Below are 19,492 nucleotides of genomic sequence, written 5' to 3'. Positions count from 1 at the left end.
AGTGCATGTGACAGACAGACAGACATTGAATCGATTTGAATAAGGTTTTGTTTTTTACACAAAACCTTAAAAAGTGGTAGTTTGTTGGCGAAAGGTCCGGTCAATAAGGTGCATGAGGCAGAGTCTCATACTGCAATTCGTTCGACTTTTGAACCGTTGTTCCGGATACATGAGGTCGTGCATTGTTGTGAAGGAGTATTACACCATCTCTGTTGACTAACCTCAGCCGTTGAATACTCAAATTTTGGTACATTTCCCCGAGTTGGGCACAGTATTTCTGTCCATTTATCGTTTCTCCAGGTGCCAAAAAAGAAGAGAGTGGATAACTCCAGCTGTAGACCACCAAACAGTCACCATTGCCTTCTTCGGATGGAGGCTCGGTTTCGGCACATGCTTCGGTAGCTCATCAGCATCTAGTCAGTGCGCTGATCGACGGCGATTGTCGTATAATATCCACTTTTCATCACATGTCACTATTCTGTACAAAAAGGGATCACTTATGTTGCAGGAGAGTAAAGAACTGCAAATTTCCATTCGAAGCGCGATGTTTTGCTCCGTAAGGGCACCCATTTGTCGAGCTTTTTCAAAAATTAGAACAAACCGTTTCGTCCAGGGCAGAGGCAACTCGTCAGACGCTGCCTCACCTCTGCCCTGGGAGCAGCGTGACCGTGAGTGGCATCAGATGGAAAACGCTCCTTTATATATTTGGAAAAACACGCCAAGGGTACGAATTATATCCAATAGTTTGAGCCTAAGCTAGGCTAAAGCTAAATTATTGTTTAGGATAAGTGAGGAATCCTAAGTCCACAACCACTTGCTGTTGGACCGGACCAAATGGAGAGCAACTTACTCTCACGTCTTTTTGGTCCACGGATCCCTCGTTTGGGGCATGACACCCAAGCATTCAAAAAATAGAACAAACGGTTTCGTCCGGGGCAGAGGGAACTCGTCAGACGCTGTCTCACCTCTGCCCTGGGAGCAGCGGTCCAACAGCAAGTGGTTGTGGACTTAGGATCCCTCACTTATCCTAAACAATAGAGATTGTATCGTCTAGACGCCGGGAAAGTTCAGAGTGAAAAGAATGTTATTTGCAAATTGACATGACAAAGGATAATAATTGCATCCGCTGCTCCCAAATGTCTTTAGAGGCAGACAGTGCCGGGATGAACGTGTTTAGCTAGCGTCCGAGGTCGGACAGGCTGCAATTATTTAATGTGTGGGACGTCGTCGGTAAGGCGACAGTGGTTGACGACGGTTTGTCATGATTTCCGCCAGCGGCTTGGGCGTACGATACGCTCGCGTTGATCCGAGCCGAGTTGAAGCTAGGACGGAACTATTCCTGTGCTAATTTCGGAGAATTTCTGTTGAAATTTTGAAAGGTCCTGCAGTTGCGGTAGTTTGCAGGATGCTCGTTCGATCCGCAGTTGATGCAGCTAGGCTTCTCTTCCGTGTTTTTGGCGCATTTACCGGGTGCATGTGTGTCTACACAATTGACACATCGGTATGGCATGAAGCAGTTGGATGTAGCGTGGCCGAGGCGCTGGCAATTCTTGCAGTGCATAGTACGCTTGTTACCTACTGCTTCAAAACGTACTACTGTGTTCAGTAGGGCTTTGGTTTTCACGAGTTTCGCGATGTTAAACCCGGGTTGAAAAACAGACCAGCCAGAGGTTGAGATTCCTCTTCTCCTGAATGGAGCGGTGGGTCTCGTACTGGCGGACGTCGGTGACTTCTGAGAGGCCTTCTTGGGCGAGGGCAGTCATCACGTCCGTCCTCGAGTGGAAGCTGTGGGGACCACGGAAGATCATGTTCACTGGTTCACTTCGGCGTGTACGAATGGAATTTCTTGGCGTTCGCCGACAAAAAATGCTTGGTGTCGTTGAACTCTTTGATAGAGGTGACGAGAACTTTGGTGCACTTTGCACCCTTTTTCAAAGTGAATTTGTTGGGCAGCTTCTCCAGGTGCGCGGAGATGATTTCCGGGATGGCTGAATCTGTCTCCATGATAATTATTGGAAGGATCTTGTCACTGATGCGTTTTTTGGCGTCGTTCGGTGCGCTTTGTGACGTCGAACGGTGCGTCGCTGGTGCTGAGGCGACGGACGGTTGTTGAGTTGCGGCTTGGGCGTCCTTCATCCGCTCGATCTTCCCCCTAAGTTCGAGGATCGTGATGTTCTGTCGGTGAATAATATTATTCAAACTGGCAATCCTGTCGGCTGGGTTGTTCCGGCGGGGCTCTGTGGCGCTTTTTTCTTCTTCTGCAGCTGAGTCGAATGACGATTCGGACAGCGTTTCGTCAGGTAATGGAGCGGGTGCTGCGCCGCGCTTCTGGCGTTTAACCTTCACCCATTCGGCCATGGTGAAAGTGTCCAGAGTGTCCAGGTACCTGTGGAAACAGAAAGAAAAATTAGTAGTTTAACCAAGGCGGTGGCCTAGATTATTCGGGGAGACGAAGTACTGGCTAAGTGAACGCCGACCGAGATGACCGGCCGGCGTAGATGTGGCAGGAAACAAGTTTCACTTCTTTCGACGTCTGGTCGTGACTCGACCCTGACACTGACTGAATAAAAAAAATGAAAAGAAAAATAAAAAAAATGGAAAAAAATAAAAAAATGAACTCAAATGACTCCTTGATTGTATGTAGGAGTATTTATACTTCATTATCCGACACCAACAGCGCCAACTGGGGGTGGTTTAATACAGAAAACTTAACTAACTTCACTTGATTGACAAATCGGCCATTTCATGTACAACAATGCACTAGGTGTCTTTGATATACTGAACACTTCCCCTCAGTTTACTTGACATAATTTTCCCTGGTCTCAATCTTTCTTAAAAATCTAGATCCTTCTCTGGAAACATTAGAACCCGAGGCTAGGGATCTTACGTAAACTTAAAACTGAACTCACTTCTAAAGACATCTCAACATCGTTTCGCCAACCAGTGGCAACTCATCTTTGAATTCATCCAAGATATTCAAAAAACTTTGACTACTGACTTCCAGCAAGATAACTTCCTACTCTCAATTCAAAACTGGATTTTCACGCAATTGAAATTAAACAAATTCATAAAAGATACTAAAGTAAATTGAAAGAAACGCCACTAATCTCTTGCGGGCTTTTAACGCAAATATTCAGATCGCTTCAACATTTGTACTTTTAAAGATACTACACATGTTCCGGTTAACGTTTGGTTCACTTTTTCCTGTAAGAACAGTTATAAACCCATAATGAAATCAGTATCTTCATCTGAGTATCTAAGATGCGAAAAGATACAAAAAAAAGATTTCTTCCAAGGCGAGGAACATGAGAATATGAATGGTTGGAAAAGTTGATTGCATAACTTGTTGTTGTGTTAATAGCATAGAAAGTTGATGGTTGGTTATTTTTTATGAATTTCAGTCATTCGGATTGGATAGGATTTATTAATTTTTGAAGAAAATTGGAAATCTGAATACAGATTACAAGTAGAAAGATGATAACGTCGGAATTTAAACAATATACATTTAATTTTACTATTTTGCATACGTTAGATGGGGATGCCCTGTGAGTTGGGGTTTCAGATTACACTTAAAGTGATCCCTGCTTATCGTAAAAGGGATAGAAATTTGTGGTCTATGTACTGCTGTTAAAAGTTTAGCTATGAACTCCGGCTATCCAAAGCAGACTATAATTGGTTTCTCAAATGTACGCATGACAGCGGTATCGAGTATTACCAGAATGCTCGCTTTTTCCAAGTCAGTGGGATGTAAACAAGGCAAGATGGTGGAATTCTGAAAAGTACTCCTCTCCCCCTCGGGGCAATGTAATTTTGAAATAATTAAGACTTGCCTTTTCTCTTTGTTAGTAATATTTATTAATTAAGTCTAAGACTCATCGTTTTCTGACAGAAGATTTCGATCCAGGTTAAGGACAATCAAAACTGTAAATTGCTATGCAACAACGGGCACTTCCGATATAAAACGATGCTTTCTACAAGCAATTACACGCAATTCAGGAAACGTTTCTTAAAGGTGACATTTTGATCGTGATGTGTGATCTAAATGCCAAGGTCTTGGCGATCGTAATGATAATAGTGGGTGGCTTGTGAAATCCTGCAACTTTCACCGCCTCGTTATTGGTGAAACATTCTTCGAGCACAGAGTGTGCCATAAGGTCAGTTAGGCTTCAACTGGCTGACACTTCACGAGCAATTAAATTGATCACTTTGCAATCAGCAGAAGCTTTACGACTTGTCTTCTGGATGTACGGAAAAAGAAAGGCCCTGATATCGGCCTAGAAAGAGATAATCATCTGGTGGTCGCTTACCTTCACTTTTGTGTTACCAGCTGTGACCCCCATAATTCAACATCGACTGCTTATATGATCCAGCGGTCGCTCGACATTGGGAGACCTATCGTGCTGATCAGGTGGCAGATACCTTAAGTAACCTGTATGAGAATATCAATGAGTATTGGGCCGTAAAGGATAGGTAGGTCCCAGGGCGAAAAAGAGATTGGTACCCACGATGAATCATAAAACCTGGCAAACGCATTCTGAACCAACACCAACATTGGCTTTGAAAATATGAGCGAAAAGCTATGCAGTCTGCGCTTGCAAGGCACAGGACATTGCAGAGTCGGAGAAGGATACCTTCTACGAACCACTAGAACGAACCCTCGAAGCCTGTCCCAGATATGATATCAAAATCATACTTGGGGATTTTAACAGCCAAGTAGGGCCGAAGCCCGTATTCAGGCGATACGTTCGCCTCCATACCTTACAGAAAAATACAAATGATAACGGACTGCAGTCCACAAACATACTGTGGGGTCTCTCCAAACGGGACCACTATCAACTAAACTGATCACGTGTTGATCGAACGCCGCCACCTCTCAGCCTTGATGAATGTCAGAACATATAGGGGGGGCCAATATAGACTGGGATGACTATCTTGTTGGCATGGTGCTCCGGGCCCGAAAAACAACACCACCTAGAATCCCCTCTGAAAATCAGGTCAGAGTTAACACTGAAGCCACCCACAGCACAGCCGTCCGTAACACCTATAAAGGGGAATCGAATGCCACCATAAGCGCAATCAACAAAGATCCTGGAGATGAAGCATCAACAAATGATCCATCGACCGGAGAAGCGACTTCACAGACGGAAAAGGGAGCCTGGGGGAATCAACAGGTCTGTGAACCCGAAAAGTACCAGGAGCAACCGCACCAGGTGCGCAACATTCTACCCATCCGCTCTAATTCTACCCAACTACTGGCCTATGCTGACGATATTGACATCATGGGAAGAACGATCGGAGACGCGAGATCTTGGGCTACACATCAATGAAAGCAAGGCGAAATATATGGTGGCAACGTCAGCACTAAAAACCAACCAACCAACAACACCAAATCGCACTGGTCAAACGGCACAAGACTATGGTCTTGCCAGTCCGCATGTATTCCTCGGAGACATGGGTTCTTAGCAAGACAAATAGCGATCTCTTGGCCGCTTTCGAGAGAAGAATACTCCGAACAGTGTTTTTCCCCCTACATGAGGATGGACAATTCCGTAGCCAACATAACGACAAAATCCATGAGCGCTACCATGACCGTCAGGATAATATCCGGCTCAATTGGTTACGATGGACGGGTCACTTAATCCGTACGGATGAGGATAATCCAGCCCGGAAAGTCTTTAATAGCTATGATATATTATAAAATGAAGACGAGATAGACCCTGCCTAAAATGGAGCGATGGTGTAGGCCAGGACGCCAGACAACTTTTAGAGATATCGTCCTGGTGGACCTCGGCTCAAAACCAGGATGTCTGGAGTTCCTTATTAAGGCAGACCCGATACCGGTTGTTGCGCCTTTGGTGGTGATGATGATTTTGCCACCATAAAAAATGCTCTTGTCTCGGATGCTCCGCAGGTCGCCAGGCACGTCCCGAAGGAGCGCCATAAGATCTGGTTGACTGTTCAATCATCGATGAAGCGAAGGAATGAGGGGCTCTATTGACCGCTGCAAGTGATGGCGATTGTATCGCATCACGAAAGAACTTGCATGTGCTCGCTAACCTTTCGATTTTCCAGTGAGACGATAACAACTCCTCATCCCCAATGAAGAGCAACTGAAGAGATGGAAGGAACACTCTAGCACGGTTTTTCAATCATAGGGTCTTGAGGGTCCCCCTGTAGAGTTATTTATCGCCGAATCTGTAGATCTGCCACTTCCACTGGTATGAATATCATGGAAATCCGAGACCTTTGACAATTGGAGAAGTATCTGCGTTCTCCCTACTGTTGCCAAGATAATAGCTAAAATAATCGTAGGACGCATTAATGAACATCTCGAAAGCTTACTTGATAGAGAGCAGGCGGCAGGCGGCATTGAACACATCAACATTCCACGAATAATTTTGGAAGAGTGCGCGGAGTTTAGAACTTCGATGCACCTGCTCTTCATCGATTTCGAGAAAGCTTTCGATAGCGTGAGGGGCATTCCGGAGAATTTACTAGCTACTATTAGAGCGACATATCGCGCAAAATGCTGCGTGCTGCATCGAAGTAAAATCTCAGAGGAATTTGAGGTCTAAATGGAAGACCGCCGCATCTTGTCACCGATATTATTTCTTCCTGTTATTGATAACGTTCTTCATGCTGTTAGGGCCAGGGGACGCGCAGGAGTTCAATGGACTACGACATCCGGACTACACTAGTAACATCTATTTGCTCTCTCACCAGGTCATTGACCACGGAAACTGAGTCTGGATTTGAAAAGAAAGGCGAGGAGAGTTGGACAGAATATAAACGCCAACAAACGTAAATATTAAAGCTTTGTTTTGACAACCATCAAAATTGTACAATAAATTAAAAAGGAGACAAGTAGCTGCATAATGGGAAAATACGTCAGTAATTCGGAATTAGATGCTTCAGACGTGAATCGCACATAGTATGTTTCATTAGCGTCGGCTGTTACAACGAGTTTTCAGCATCACTGGAAAGATGGATAGAAGAAATGAAGCAGAAAAAAGTATTTACCAAATTGTACTCTATTTAAGTAATAAGCAGTTTTAACAACGCTTAACCTTGGTGGTTGCACAAAAACGGAGTATTTCCCTTGGAATTTATTTTATTTATTTTCATATCAAGTGTTCTCCAGGCTAAGTAGAAGTTATCCTTAACAAGGCATAATTTTAGTGATGCAACAGAAGTCGTTTTTTACAAAATCCTTTTTAAGGTTTTGTGTCAAACAAAAGCTTATTAAAATCGGTTTACTGTCCGTCTGTCTGTCATTTTTTTTGCCAATGGAAGGTGGAAAGCTTCAAAAGCTACCGCAGGCTCCTGCCATACGGTTATGTGAGACTCTTACCCACTAATACTTTGGATATATACTGCAATAGTAAGACCAATGATTACCTATGGAGCGGTAATCTGGGCAGAAAGAACCCAACTCAGCACACAAGCCAGGGAATTACATAAGCTCCAAAGGCTGGCTTGCGTGTGTATCAGTGGGGCAATGAGGACATGCCCAACGGCATCCCTGGAGGTCCTTCTGGGATTAACCCCTCTCCATCTGCACATACAGATGCAGGCAAGGAGATCAATATTCAGGATGGCCGGTAGCATGAGTGAGGCGGGGAGCTGCCTAAATCGAAGGAAGATTGATATCCTTTCTAGGCGGTATCCCGAATTACTGATACCGAGGGACAACATGACAACGAGGTTTCACTTCGATAAGAAGTTTGAAACACGTTGGAGTAACAAGACAAACTGGGAAAGCGTGGCTGTGACATACGGCTTAAACCAGCAACTGATTACTTGGTACACTGACGGATCCCTCACAGCAGAGGGAGCGGGTGCCGGTGTCATTGGTCCAAGGAAAATGTACTTTGAGCCAATGGACAGGTACACTAGCATATTCCAGGCAGAAATTTACGCCATAGACAAATGTGCCTCCTTTAATCTGCAAAGGAACTACAGGGGGCAGAACATAGCTATTCTCACCGATAGCCAAGCAGCGATCAAGGCACTTAGGTCCAACCAGGTGAACTCTAAACTGGTATGGGAATGCCTTGAGAGACTGAATACACTCGGCTCGTCCAACAAGGTCTGGATACTTTGGGTTCCAGGCCATGCTGGGCTGGAAGGCAATGAGGCAGCGGAGGAACTAGCCAAGAAGGGAGCAGGGATGCCTTTATACGGGCCAGAACCCTTCTGTGGAATCGGAAACGGTTTCATGGCTATGAATCTAAGAAACGAAGAAAAACGGTTGAGGGAACTATATTGGGCGGGCCTACCAGGGATGGAGCAGTCCAGGGTGCTTATTGGGGGATGCGAACCCATGCGCACAAAGGATTGCTTAAACCTCACCAAGAAGAACCTCCGAATCATAGTGGGAATTCTCACTGGTCATTGTCGGCTGAACTACCACCTAGGGAAGCTAGGGATATCTACGGACACTGCCTGCAGGTTCTGTGAGGAGGAGGACGAAACCTCTATGCACGTCCTGGGACAGTGTCCAGCACTTGTGCAAAGCAGGTCGATACATCTGGGAGAACACTTAATACCAAATGCAAAGCTGAAACTTCTGGAAGTGGGGAACATACTAAAGTTCCTAACGGTTACTGGCCTGCTTGAGATACTATGATCAACAGGTACACTATAACCAGTAAAAGGGGCACAATAGTTCTTCAATGACGCGGTGCGACTTTCCCTTAACAAAATAATAATAATACCCACTAAAACCACCTCCATCTCCTTCCACTCTCCCCACAGGACTCCCATTTGGTATTATGTCGCGGGGCTGGATCAGAATTTATTCTGCGCTCATGTTAATATTCGTGTTTCTTTCACGTTCATTTTTTCGGATGACTTCTTCCTCCCTAAGGTTCTTTCCGATGACTGCAATTATTTTTCGACTTCGGTCCATATCCCCTTTTCTTTCACCATATGTTCCATTATATTTTCGGGTGTAAAATGGTCCCCAGTTGTAGCTTCCAATGCAGCCCTCTGAGCTGCGAATCTCGGGTCATAAAATAAAACGTGTTTTGCGTCCTCTGCAATTTTCAGGCGATACAGATAGGCTCGATAACCTTCGTGTCCGCTTAAGAACTGGGTTAAGTCAAAACCTACCTCGTAGCTTTCCGGATATCCCATATAATTCTGTGAGTCCAGCGGCCTTTTTCTGACTCGTCACACTTCTCCTGCCATTCCGCGATAGTTTCAGTTCGTGCGAACTATCGCCGAACGAGCAGAGATTTTCCGGTGAGATACGCTCGATCGTACTCGTTGTCCTTCTTTCCCCAATTGGGATCATTCCTGCTATCACGCAAGCTGCTTTATTGGATATTGTTCTGTAAGCGCAACATGTTCGAAGTACACTAATGCGATACGCAGCTCCAATCTTCCTCTTATTTGCTATATTTTTCAGTGCATGTGCCCATACTGGGGCTGCATACAGTAGGATCGAACTGACCACTTTCGAAATAAGGAGTCGACGGCTCGGCCTTGGACCACCTATATTTGGTAGCGTTTTCGCAACCAGCACTCCGATGTTATATGCCTTGGTTGCTGCACCCTCGACATGCAATCTGAAGTTTAACCTCTGGTCAATCATTACACATAAGTACTTAAGTGCAGGCTTGGAATGAATTGTTTGCGTTCCAACTTTAATCTTCATGGAAGTGCACTTTCTCCGCTTGCTAATAAGTACTATTTCTGTCTTATGCCCTGCGAGCTGTAGACCAGCATTCTCTAACCAGGATTTAATCTCCTAGACTCCTTCATTTGCATAAAGCTCGACTTCTTCAAGTAGGGGTGCAACAATCGTCACACCAATATCGTTCGCGAAACCAATGGAAGCCACACCAGTAGGAAGGTCTAGGGTCAGTACTCCGTTATATAATACATAATAATCCACAAGAGTGACCCTAGGACAGACCCTTGTGGAACTCCACATGTCGTTTGGTATGATTTCATTCTTTCACCTGATTTGCAGCACAGAATCCTATCGATTAGGAAGTCAGCGACGATACGCACCCGGTACTTCGCCACGCCTAAGTTGATTAGGGACTCAAGTATCTTACTCCATCTAGCGGAATTGAAGGCATTCTTCACATGAAGTGTAATCACTGCACAACATTTGCCCTCGTCAAGTGCGGTCTTAGCTGTGTTAGCTACTAGGGCAAGTGCATCCCTTGTAGACCTCCCCTTTCGAAAACCGAACCGATTTGCGGAGAGACCGCCATCTGTTTCGGCAATTCGAATCTGTTATAAATTACTCTTTCGAATAGTTTGCCAGTATTATTTAGAAGGCATATCGGTCTGTAGGACGAAGCTTCACCCAAATGTTTTTTTGGCTTGGGGACTAGTATTAATTTCTGCTTCTTCCATTGGATAGGAAATGCTCCTTCGTTGAGGCATGTGGTGAACGCCTCGGCAAACATATTTGCAGATATTTTGACTGCTGCCTTGAGAGCTTTATTGGAGATGCTATCCAAGCCGGATGCATTATTTCTAACAATTTTATCTGCAGCTTCGAGGACCTCCTTTTCACTTACCATGGGAACATCGGAGGTGTCTATCTCAACAGTGGGAAGGTTAGCAGTACTCACATTCTGTGGGAAAAGATCCGTGACTATTTCATTAAGCAGAGTAGGCGAAGAGATCGGTGGGGAGCGTTTGCCTTTAACTTTTGATATTATGGTTTTATAGGCGTCACCCCAGGGGTTCGTGTCAGCTTCATTGCACAGTCGCTTAAAGTGTTCGCTTTTACTTTTTATGATGGCCACATGTAATTTCTTCCGAGCGTTTTTATATTCTTCATGTAATTGCTCGTATCGAAATCGGTTTCTATTTCGCTGACTGCGCCTTCTGGCCCTGAGGTAGGCCTTGCGGCATTCTCCGATTTCAGAATTCCATCAAAAGTTGGAAACTCGCTTCTGTGATACAACATACCTTGGCATGGGTGCTTGTCGCAACTTTTCGCCAATCTGTAAAGTTTTATTTTCTGCGCTTCCTTCAAGCGCTGTATTTTGCTGCAGACTTACTGACTGTATATTCGTCACTGACAAACCACTGCAGATCCTTAGCTAAAACATCGCTAACAAAAGTAATATCTATCACGGACCCCATTTCTCTCTTACAGAAAGTGTTCACGCATCCAGTGTTAGCAAGATTCAGACGAGAAAGAGCTTCGAGTAATATACGTCCTCTTGCGTTCGTTTCTCGGCTGCCCCATTCTTCGGCCCATGCGTTGAAATCGCCAGCCACTATCTTAGGGCTATGGTTGTGTGCATCTGTTGCTAGCCTCTCAACCAAAGAATGGAACTCCTCTGTCGTCTGTCTGTCACACGTACTTTTCTCAGAAACAGCTATACCGATTGGCACGAAATTTGGTGAGAAGGTGGGAACTGTGAACGCCCAGACATCTAGTGAGTGATATCCTTCTACGTTGCGATTTGGGGGGGTCCCCATACATGTAAAAATTTTTTCATCGAATATAGTCATATGGGGTATAAAATAAAAGGTCTCGGTTAGTACTTTTCGAAGCCGGTCTTAGTTTTTAAGGTTTTGTGTAAATACAAAACCTTATTAAAATCGATTCAATGTCTGTCTGTCTGTCTGTCTGTCACACGCATTTTTCTCCAAAACGGCTAAACCGATCCGAACGAAATTTGGTGGACAGATGGGAACTATGAAATCCCACGCATACAGTGAGTGTGGCATAAATTTAGGTGGAGTTTAAAGGGGGGCTCCCCATACATGCAAAGGGGGGATTCAAAAATTTTTTTCACCGGATATAGTTGTGTAGGGTATTAAATGAAAGGTCTCGATTTGTACTTTCCGAAACTGATATTAGTTTTGGCATCTTGCCAGTCCCCATGTATTCCTCGGAAACTTGGGTTCTTAGCAAGAAAAATTGCGAACTCTTGGCCGCGTTCGAGAGAAGAATCCTCCGAAGAATTTTTGGCCCCCTACATGAGGATGGACGATTCCGTAGCCTACACAATGACGAAATCTATGAGCGATACCATGACCGTTCGGTTTTGGATAAAATCCGGCTCAATAGGTTACGGTGGGCGGGTCACTTAATCCGTATGGATGAGGATGATCCCACCCGGAAAGTCTATAAGGGCAATATCTATGGTAGAAAAAGAAGACGAGGCAGACCCTGCCTAAGATGGAGCGATGGCGTGGGTCAGGACGCCAGACAGCTTTTAGGGATATCGAAATGGTGGACCTCGGCTCAAAACCGGGATGTCTGGAGTTCCTTATTAAGGCAGGCCTAGACCGGATACCGGTTGTTGCGCCGTTGATGATGATGATGATGATGATAAATTGCAAAGTGCGTGAGTAAGGAGTCAAAATGTACGCACTTGAAGTGAGACAGGACTCATTTTCGGAAACTACCCAACCTAAAAATCCGAAAAAAATCAGGGTGGTGCGCCTAGATGAAATCTAGGTCTCAAAATATGTCCCATTCCGATGTCTGCTCAAATAAACTTACTAATAGTATATTACTACTTTTTAGAAATTTACTGAAAAACCCCCCTTAAATTCATCCTAGGACTTCCGAATTTTGTACCAGCATAGGGGACAATATTTCGTATATATGTGCTAAATTTCATGGAAATCAGACAATTAACGCCAAAGTTATAGCAATTTCGAGTGAGTTTACTGCTTCCAAAGCCATGCAAATCAGATGCTGACGTCATAATTACCCGGAATAATTGACATTCGCGTGAAATATTAAAGTCACATTTATGAAGAATCTATTTATCTGCAGCCCTTTTTAAACTTTTTACGCTACGCTTTTGTGTAAAACACTTATGTGAAATCTAATCTTCGAGAGATGTCCCATTCCGGTAAATGTTCAAAAAATTTACTAATAGCATATTATCAACTTTTAGAAATAGACTAAAAAACTCCCCTTAAGTTCATCCTAAGTGTACTAAATTTTGCACCGACATAGAGGACGTGCATACACATGCCAGGTTTCATGAAAATCCAACTATTAGTGGGAAAGTTATAGCAGTTCAAACTTATCAATTTCGTGCTAATTAACAGCATTCTAAGCCATACAAATAAGATGCTGACGTCATAATTAACGAGAATAATTGAAATTCGAGTGAAATATTAAAATTCCATTCAAGAAGAATCTCATTCTCCCTAGCCCTTTTAAAGTTTTGTGTAAAACAAAACCTTATTAAAATCGATTCAATTCAATTCAATGTGACCATTATCAACACAGGGCTTTCCATCAAATGATTTATTTAAATCGCTTTCTAGAAAATAGAGGGCAATGGAATTTTTAGCTATATTACACGGAGCTGTCGTGCACTCGTCGCTCCTCACATCTTTTTCTTTTTCTTCAGCCTTCAGTTCACAAGCGGGGTCGTGATGATCGGTTTCGTCATTTTATTTGATCAAATGCCTGATCAGGATGTAATCGCGAGACCTTCAAATCCCCATCCAGTGTATCATGCGACCATTGTTTTGGCCGGCTTTTTGGTTGCTTACCATTGACTTCGATGTTCTCACCAATACTGGTTGTTGAATTCTCGTTAGCGTGAATTACGTGACCACACCATCGAAAACGCCTCTCTTGCAGTTTTCCCACGATCGATGCAAACCCATATCGATCGCGGATATTCTCATTTCAGACGTGATCAAAACGTGTCACGCCACCAGTGCAATGCAACATCTTCGTCCCCATTACCGCAAGACGCCGTTCATTGTCCTTTATAGTCAACACTCAAACTATAGAGAGCGACAGACGGACGACATTGCAGTAAATTTTAGATTTGGGACGTGCGCTGATACGTCGATCACAAAGAACACCAGTTGCGGAATGTCCAGGTGGCGTTAATGCTTGAAACATTTCATTACGCAGTTCTCCATTGGCTGGTAGCACTGACTCGAGATATTTAAATCGCTCAGTTCTTTCAATGGCAGTAATCTGCCCCTCCAGATATTTAAATCGCTGAGTTCTGGCAATGGTGGTAACCTGCCCAGAACTGAGCGATTTAAATATCTCGGGTCAATGCTATAAGCCAATGGAGAACTACGTTATGCTCCTCACATAGGGAAACACAAAACCTTTTATACCTGAAGCGTCAAGCTTCCGGTTTCCCGACTTGTTTAGGTTTGTTAGAAAGGTGGGGAGTGGGAGGGGTGAAAAGTGATGATTTCTGTAATGGACCCATTCTCAGAAACTACCCAATCGAAAATTCATGAAGCTACCTAGGCTTCAAAATACTCTCCGTATCGATATTTATTCAAATTAAGTTAATAATAGCATGTTATCATATTTTTGGGAAAATTGAGTAAAAACCCCCTTAAGTTTATCTCAGAGTTATAAAAGTAGTAGTAGTATAAAATATAATATGAACCATATTATCCCCAAGTTTGATCAAAATCATACCATTAGTAACAAAGTTACTAACTAAATATCAACATCACACTAAAGTGGATAGTCACACATGCTAAATGCATATACATAACGGGCTGCGTACAAATGGAGTAGTTCTACACTCAATTATACTCACAGAAGAAGCAAACAAAACCTTTCTTACCTGTAGCGCCCAGCTTCCGATTTCCTGACTTGTTTCCGATTAATGTTCCTTTTTCTCGGAACCAGGCGAACTAATCGTTCTAGAATTTTTCAGAGTATAGATTAATGCTTCTTTTTTCACTATAGTAGAACAATTTTAAATACATTATGTATATTCTCAACAAAAAAATATCAAAGTAGGAAGAACAGCGGGAATTTTTTCACAATTTTAATTAAATGTTAAATACAGATTCATGAATAAACTGACAAAATTTCAATAAATTCGGACTAGTACTTTTTGAGAAAAAGGATCAATTATACGAGGGGTTTTCCCATATGGATAAACTTGCTACCCACTCCCCTTAAGAAAATATATTGGCCTGACCCCTTAACTTATCGTGCTCATGAAGAACTCAAGTTTTCACCCATTTGAGTATCATTTGTTTCCTACAACGCTTAACTTTGCCGTATGAATGAGAACTCTAACAATACAAATGAGATCTCTATAAACGCCTTTGCTTCTGCTGCGCACACCGAAAGTCAATAAAATTAAATGAATAATCATAAATTTGAAGAAAATAGTATCTTGCTTAGGATGAGTACTTATTATCTTGAAAAGGACTGTCATCGATTCCAGTTCTGTCATGTTCGCACGTGTGTGAACATGGTAGATGCAACTCATCTTACAATCTGAAAAAATCTGATAAATTATAATATATAATAAATCTTATCTGTTGATTTAATTCACTAACATGCTATTCCTATAACATTATTATTCTCAGTTATATGAGAGTGACATTCATATTAAAACATGGAACTGAATTCAAACCTGTTCCCGTGGATTCCCCGAATAGTATCTAAATAAACATAAAAATATAAACACCTCACTTCAAATAAACGTATAAAAGTATAAGCACCTCAGTTCTACCTGAGTGTTCCTAGAATATCTACTCCATTAAAGAATTGATTTGCTTAGTAAAGCAAAAAATCGCTGTCGTTACAACTATGCAAAACATTACGTGTTGAGTATCAAATACGTAACAGACCCCCAGTAGACAAAAAAAACCTTAAATATTTACATACGTACTTCAACATATTAAATCCATCAATAAAACGTGTGGTTCTATTTTAATTACGTCCGCAAAATTGAAAGCTGGAAATATATCGTTACTTATTAGCAATTCACTGAATCCTCCTTGTTTAATCCGTGACTAAGTATCTAAAGCTTCCATAGATTCTCATTGAATAAATAATTCAATTTACAATGCTTTGTCAGAGACGCAATTGCTGCGACAGAGAATATGCAAAGTTTCCGTATTGATTCAGCTACGCAAATGTTTATTGATCTTTCTTTTGGAATGTTAGAGAAATTAGTTGAATATATTGATTACGTCGTGGGTTTCAACAATGAAAATAGTATTACAATGTTTAGAAAATGTTCTTGGATCCGTTTGAACTGATTAAATATTTTGCTGATAGCATGAAGCATACTTTTCAGGTGCTACTTCGTATGAACGGATTGTTAGCTATGCAGTACGATGTAGATGCAGCATTGTCATCCCATCCCATGAGTCTAGAATCTACATAGCCACCATGTGATGAATTAGTCCACGTAATGTATCTATATGCATATATTATGTCAGAATATTCACTTTCGCATTCCACGATATGTTTAGCCACCATAGATTTTGTAGGTTTTCGGGAGTACTTGGCAGCCAACTCCGCCTCCTTCGTATGCTCCCTAAATCTAGTAGTTACCAGCCTTTTCGTTTGTTCGATATACACCTTCGGACAATCTGAGTAAGCGATTTAATATATACCGTCCATCTCCTCTACCGTTTTTCGGTCCTTTTCCGTAGCCAGCTGGGATTTTAGCTGGTAGATACGACTTGATCCTACCAGTTGTATGTCGAACCTTTTCAATGTCCGTTTTATATGCTTGGACAGATTTGAAAAGGTGACACTTGATCTTTTTAGTTCGGTAGAAGTCGATTGTTGGGTGTACAGTGTGGTGATATTACTACGTTCTAACCTTCGTGCGTGTCGACTGATCATCGTGTCTATGGTGGTGCTGGTGTACCCGTTCTTCCTTGCAGTGTCCGTAATGTAGAGTTTTTCACTCTGGTAGTCTTCCTCTGTGATTGGAATTGAAAGAAGGCGGTGGATTATCGTGCCATAAGCTGCAATTTTATGCTAGTAACTATGGAACGCAGTGACCGGCATTGTACGCTGGGTGCTGTTGGGTTTCGTGAAAATAGAAAAAGAAAATTGTCCGTTTTGACATTTGATTATCTAAGAAAGACAATTGGTTGTTAACTTCAATCTCATGAGTGAAGGTTATTTTAGGGTGTAGCGTGTTGATGTTATCCAACATATTATGGATACTTGTGTCCGGGATCACTGTCAAAATGTCATCCACGTACCTCAACCATATATTTGGCAATAACTCATCCTGCTCCATTTTCTCCTCCCGTGATGTCATAAAGATTTCACTTAGGAATGGGGAGAGTAGATTGCCCATCGCTACATCCGAGGTTTTCTTGAAGTATTTTCCCCTCGCATATTGTTTTGCCTTTCTCCTCCATTCTGGTGTCAAACCAAGCCGTAGTAGCCACACTTCAAATTTTGTTATTGCCTCTTTTACAGGCGTACTGGGAAATAAAGCTTTGACATCAAATGTCACTAAGCGTTCATTATTCGCCAAAGCCCCCAATATTCTAATTATGTTATTAACAAATCATCTATTAGTTTCAGCAATGAGGAAATGGATCTTCTAAACAAGGCTCCCAAGATTCTTAGTAACCAGGCTGAAACCGATTTTAAATCTTAATTATAGATCCAGCAAAATTCTACTCAATAAGTTCTGCTAGGCTACATTTTCAATAACAAGGAAAGGCTTCAAGGTCACCTAGGATATCATAAAAACATTCTTTCTCTCCTTGAAATCCACCAGGCCTAAGGACAGTTAATCTGCAATCTGCAAATGTTGTGTCTTTTTTATCCTCAAGCCTCATTTTAAGTTGGTTCTTTATTTTCAAACAATGGAGATTGAATTGAATTATTAAGGACGCTTAATTCGTCTTTAGGGTATCCTCACTCCGTCTTCATTTCTCATAGCGCCCTCTAAAGTTAGGCCTTAGAGACAAGAAAGAGATCCGTCGTGAATCTTCACTCTCGGTCGTGACGCATAGGTTTGGATTTCTCTGACTGTAGACGCGCGGCCGAGCCATAACTTTTTGGTTTTTTTTTTTTAAATCATTTTTTATTTTTAAGAAATAGTTAACAATAATACATAGATTGGAAAAATGAACACAAAAAACAATCTTTTAAAATAATAACAAGTCGGGAAACCGGAAGCTAAACGCTTCAGGTATGAAAGGTTTTGTGTATTCCTTTTATAAAGAAATTTTAGTGTGCATTTGTCCCATTAGCATGTAGCACGTAAAATATGTATATATAATGTGAAAATAGCCACTTTCAAGTAATATTGACATTCATAGTCTTGAATTTGCAGAGGAGCGACAGTTTTGACCTAGTATAACTTTATTAGCAATAGTGCGATTTTCACCATGCATGCTCTATACTGTAGCCTACATTGCTGCAAAATTTTGTGATTCTAGGGTGAACTTAAGGGGGTTTTCCTGTCAATTACTAAAAATCATAGTAATGTACTATTATTAACTTTATTTGAACAGGTATCGGTATGGAGGGTATTCCGGAGCCTAGGCACCATATAGTGGCAGCCCCTTGATTTTTTTCAGATTTTTCGGTTTGGTACTTTATGAGAATGGGTTCGTTAAAAAAATGACCACTTTCAGCCCCCCGCACTCCCCACCTTTTCAACAAAAGTCCAAACTAAGACTAAGCTTCGAAAAGTACTAACCGAGACCTTTAATTTGATACCCCACATGACTATATTTGATGAAAAAAAAATGTACACCCTCCTTTTGCATGTATGGGGACCCCCTCTTAAATTCAACGTACAAGGATGTAACTCACTATATGCATGAGCGTTCATAGTCCCCCACCTTTCTACCAAATTTGGTGTCAATCGCTATAACCGTCTCCGAGAAAAATGCATGTGACGGACAGACAGTAAACCGATTTTAATAAACACAAAACCTTAAAAACGGCTTAAATCTAATGGCCACTTTGGGCACTCAAAATTTTTGAATAACGATTTATAGACAGAGAAGAGAAACAGTAAGAAATAAAAATCTAATTTTACAATAAGTTGTGGGGAAATGGTAAAAAAAACCAGATTTCACTTGGCCTTAGTGGCAAATAAAAAAAATATAAAAAAATAAATAAGCAGGCGAGTCCCTTGCATGCGGCTGTCTGTAAAGCAGACTGTGGACTGACTCCACTCAACTTGAAGGATCAATCTTTCAATCCTCTGAGTGGGGTGAAGTCGGACCAAGAGCGGATCGATGAATGGAAGTCGAACGCAATGCACAGTAAAGACGTGAACTGTCTTTGGCAACCATTTGTCGACTTGCATTTGTCGAACAGATGGCTGTGTGCTGTGGAGTTCTTCGCTGAGACGGAGGGATTCATGTGTGCCATTCAGGATGGCGTGGTCGCCACCCGAGCTTACAAAAAGATCATCTTGAAAGAACGGGAGGAGAACGACCAGTACAGAATGTGTGGTTCGGCGTTAGAGACGTTGGACCATCCCATTTCTGGCTGAACTGCTATGGCACCGGTGCAATACATCACCAGGCATAATGATATATATAAGGTTATCCATCAAAACGTTGCATACAAGCATGGGCTGATCACGTGAACATCTCCGTTTGCCGATATGAGCCGCAAGCAATACTTGATAGCTCTGCTTACAGCATGTATTGGGACCGGGAAGTTCTGACTCATCGCCATACTCTACATAACAAGCCTGACGTATTAGACGGGTCGCTCCGCGTATAAATTTTATGTTGCTATCCCCCATAATAGCAA

The 19,492-nt window shown here is 42.3% G+C and overlaps 1 protein-coding gene across 1 annotated transcript in view; it reads left to right on the top strand.

Annotated features, from left to right (window-relative positions):
• The window catches only part of LOC119658897 (mucin-22), a 137,449-nt gene that overhangs the window by 76,651 nt on the left and 41,306 nt on the right, over positions 1–19,492 (top strand). The window lies entirely within an intron of this gene.

Source organism: Hermetia illucens, chromosome 6 (genome assembly GCF_905115235.1).
Source record: "Hermetia illucens chromosome 6, iHerIll2.2.curated.20191125, whole genome shotgun sequence".
Lineage (NCBI taxonomy): Eukaryota > Metazoa > Arthropoda > Insecta > Diptera > Stratiomyidae > Hermetia > Hermetia illucens.
This window is presented reverse-complemented; position numbering and strand designations above follow the sequence as displayed.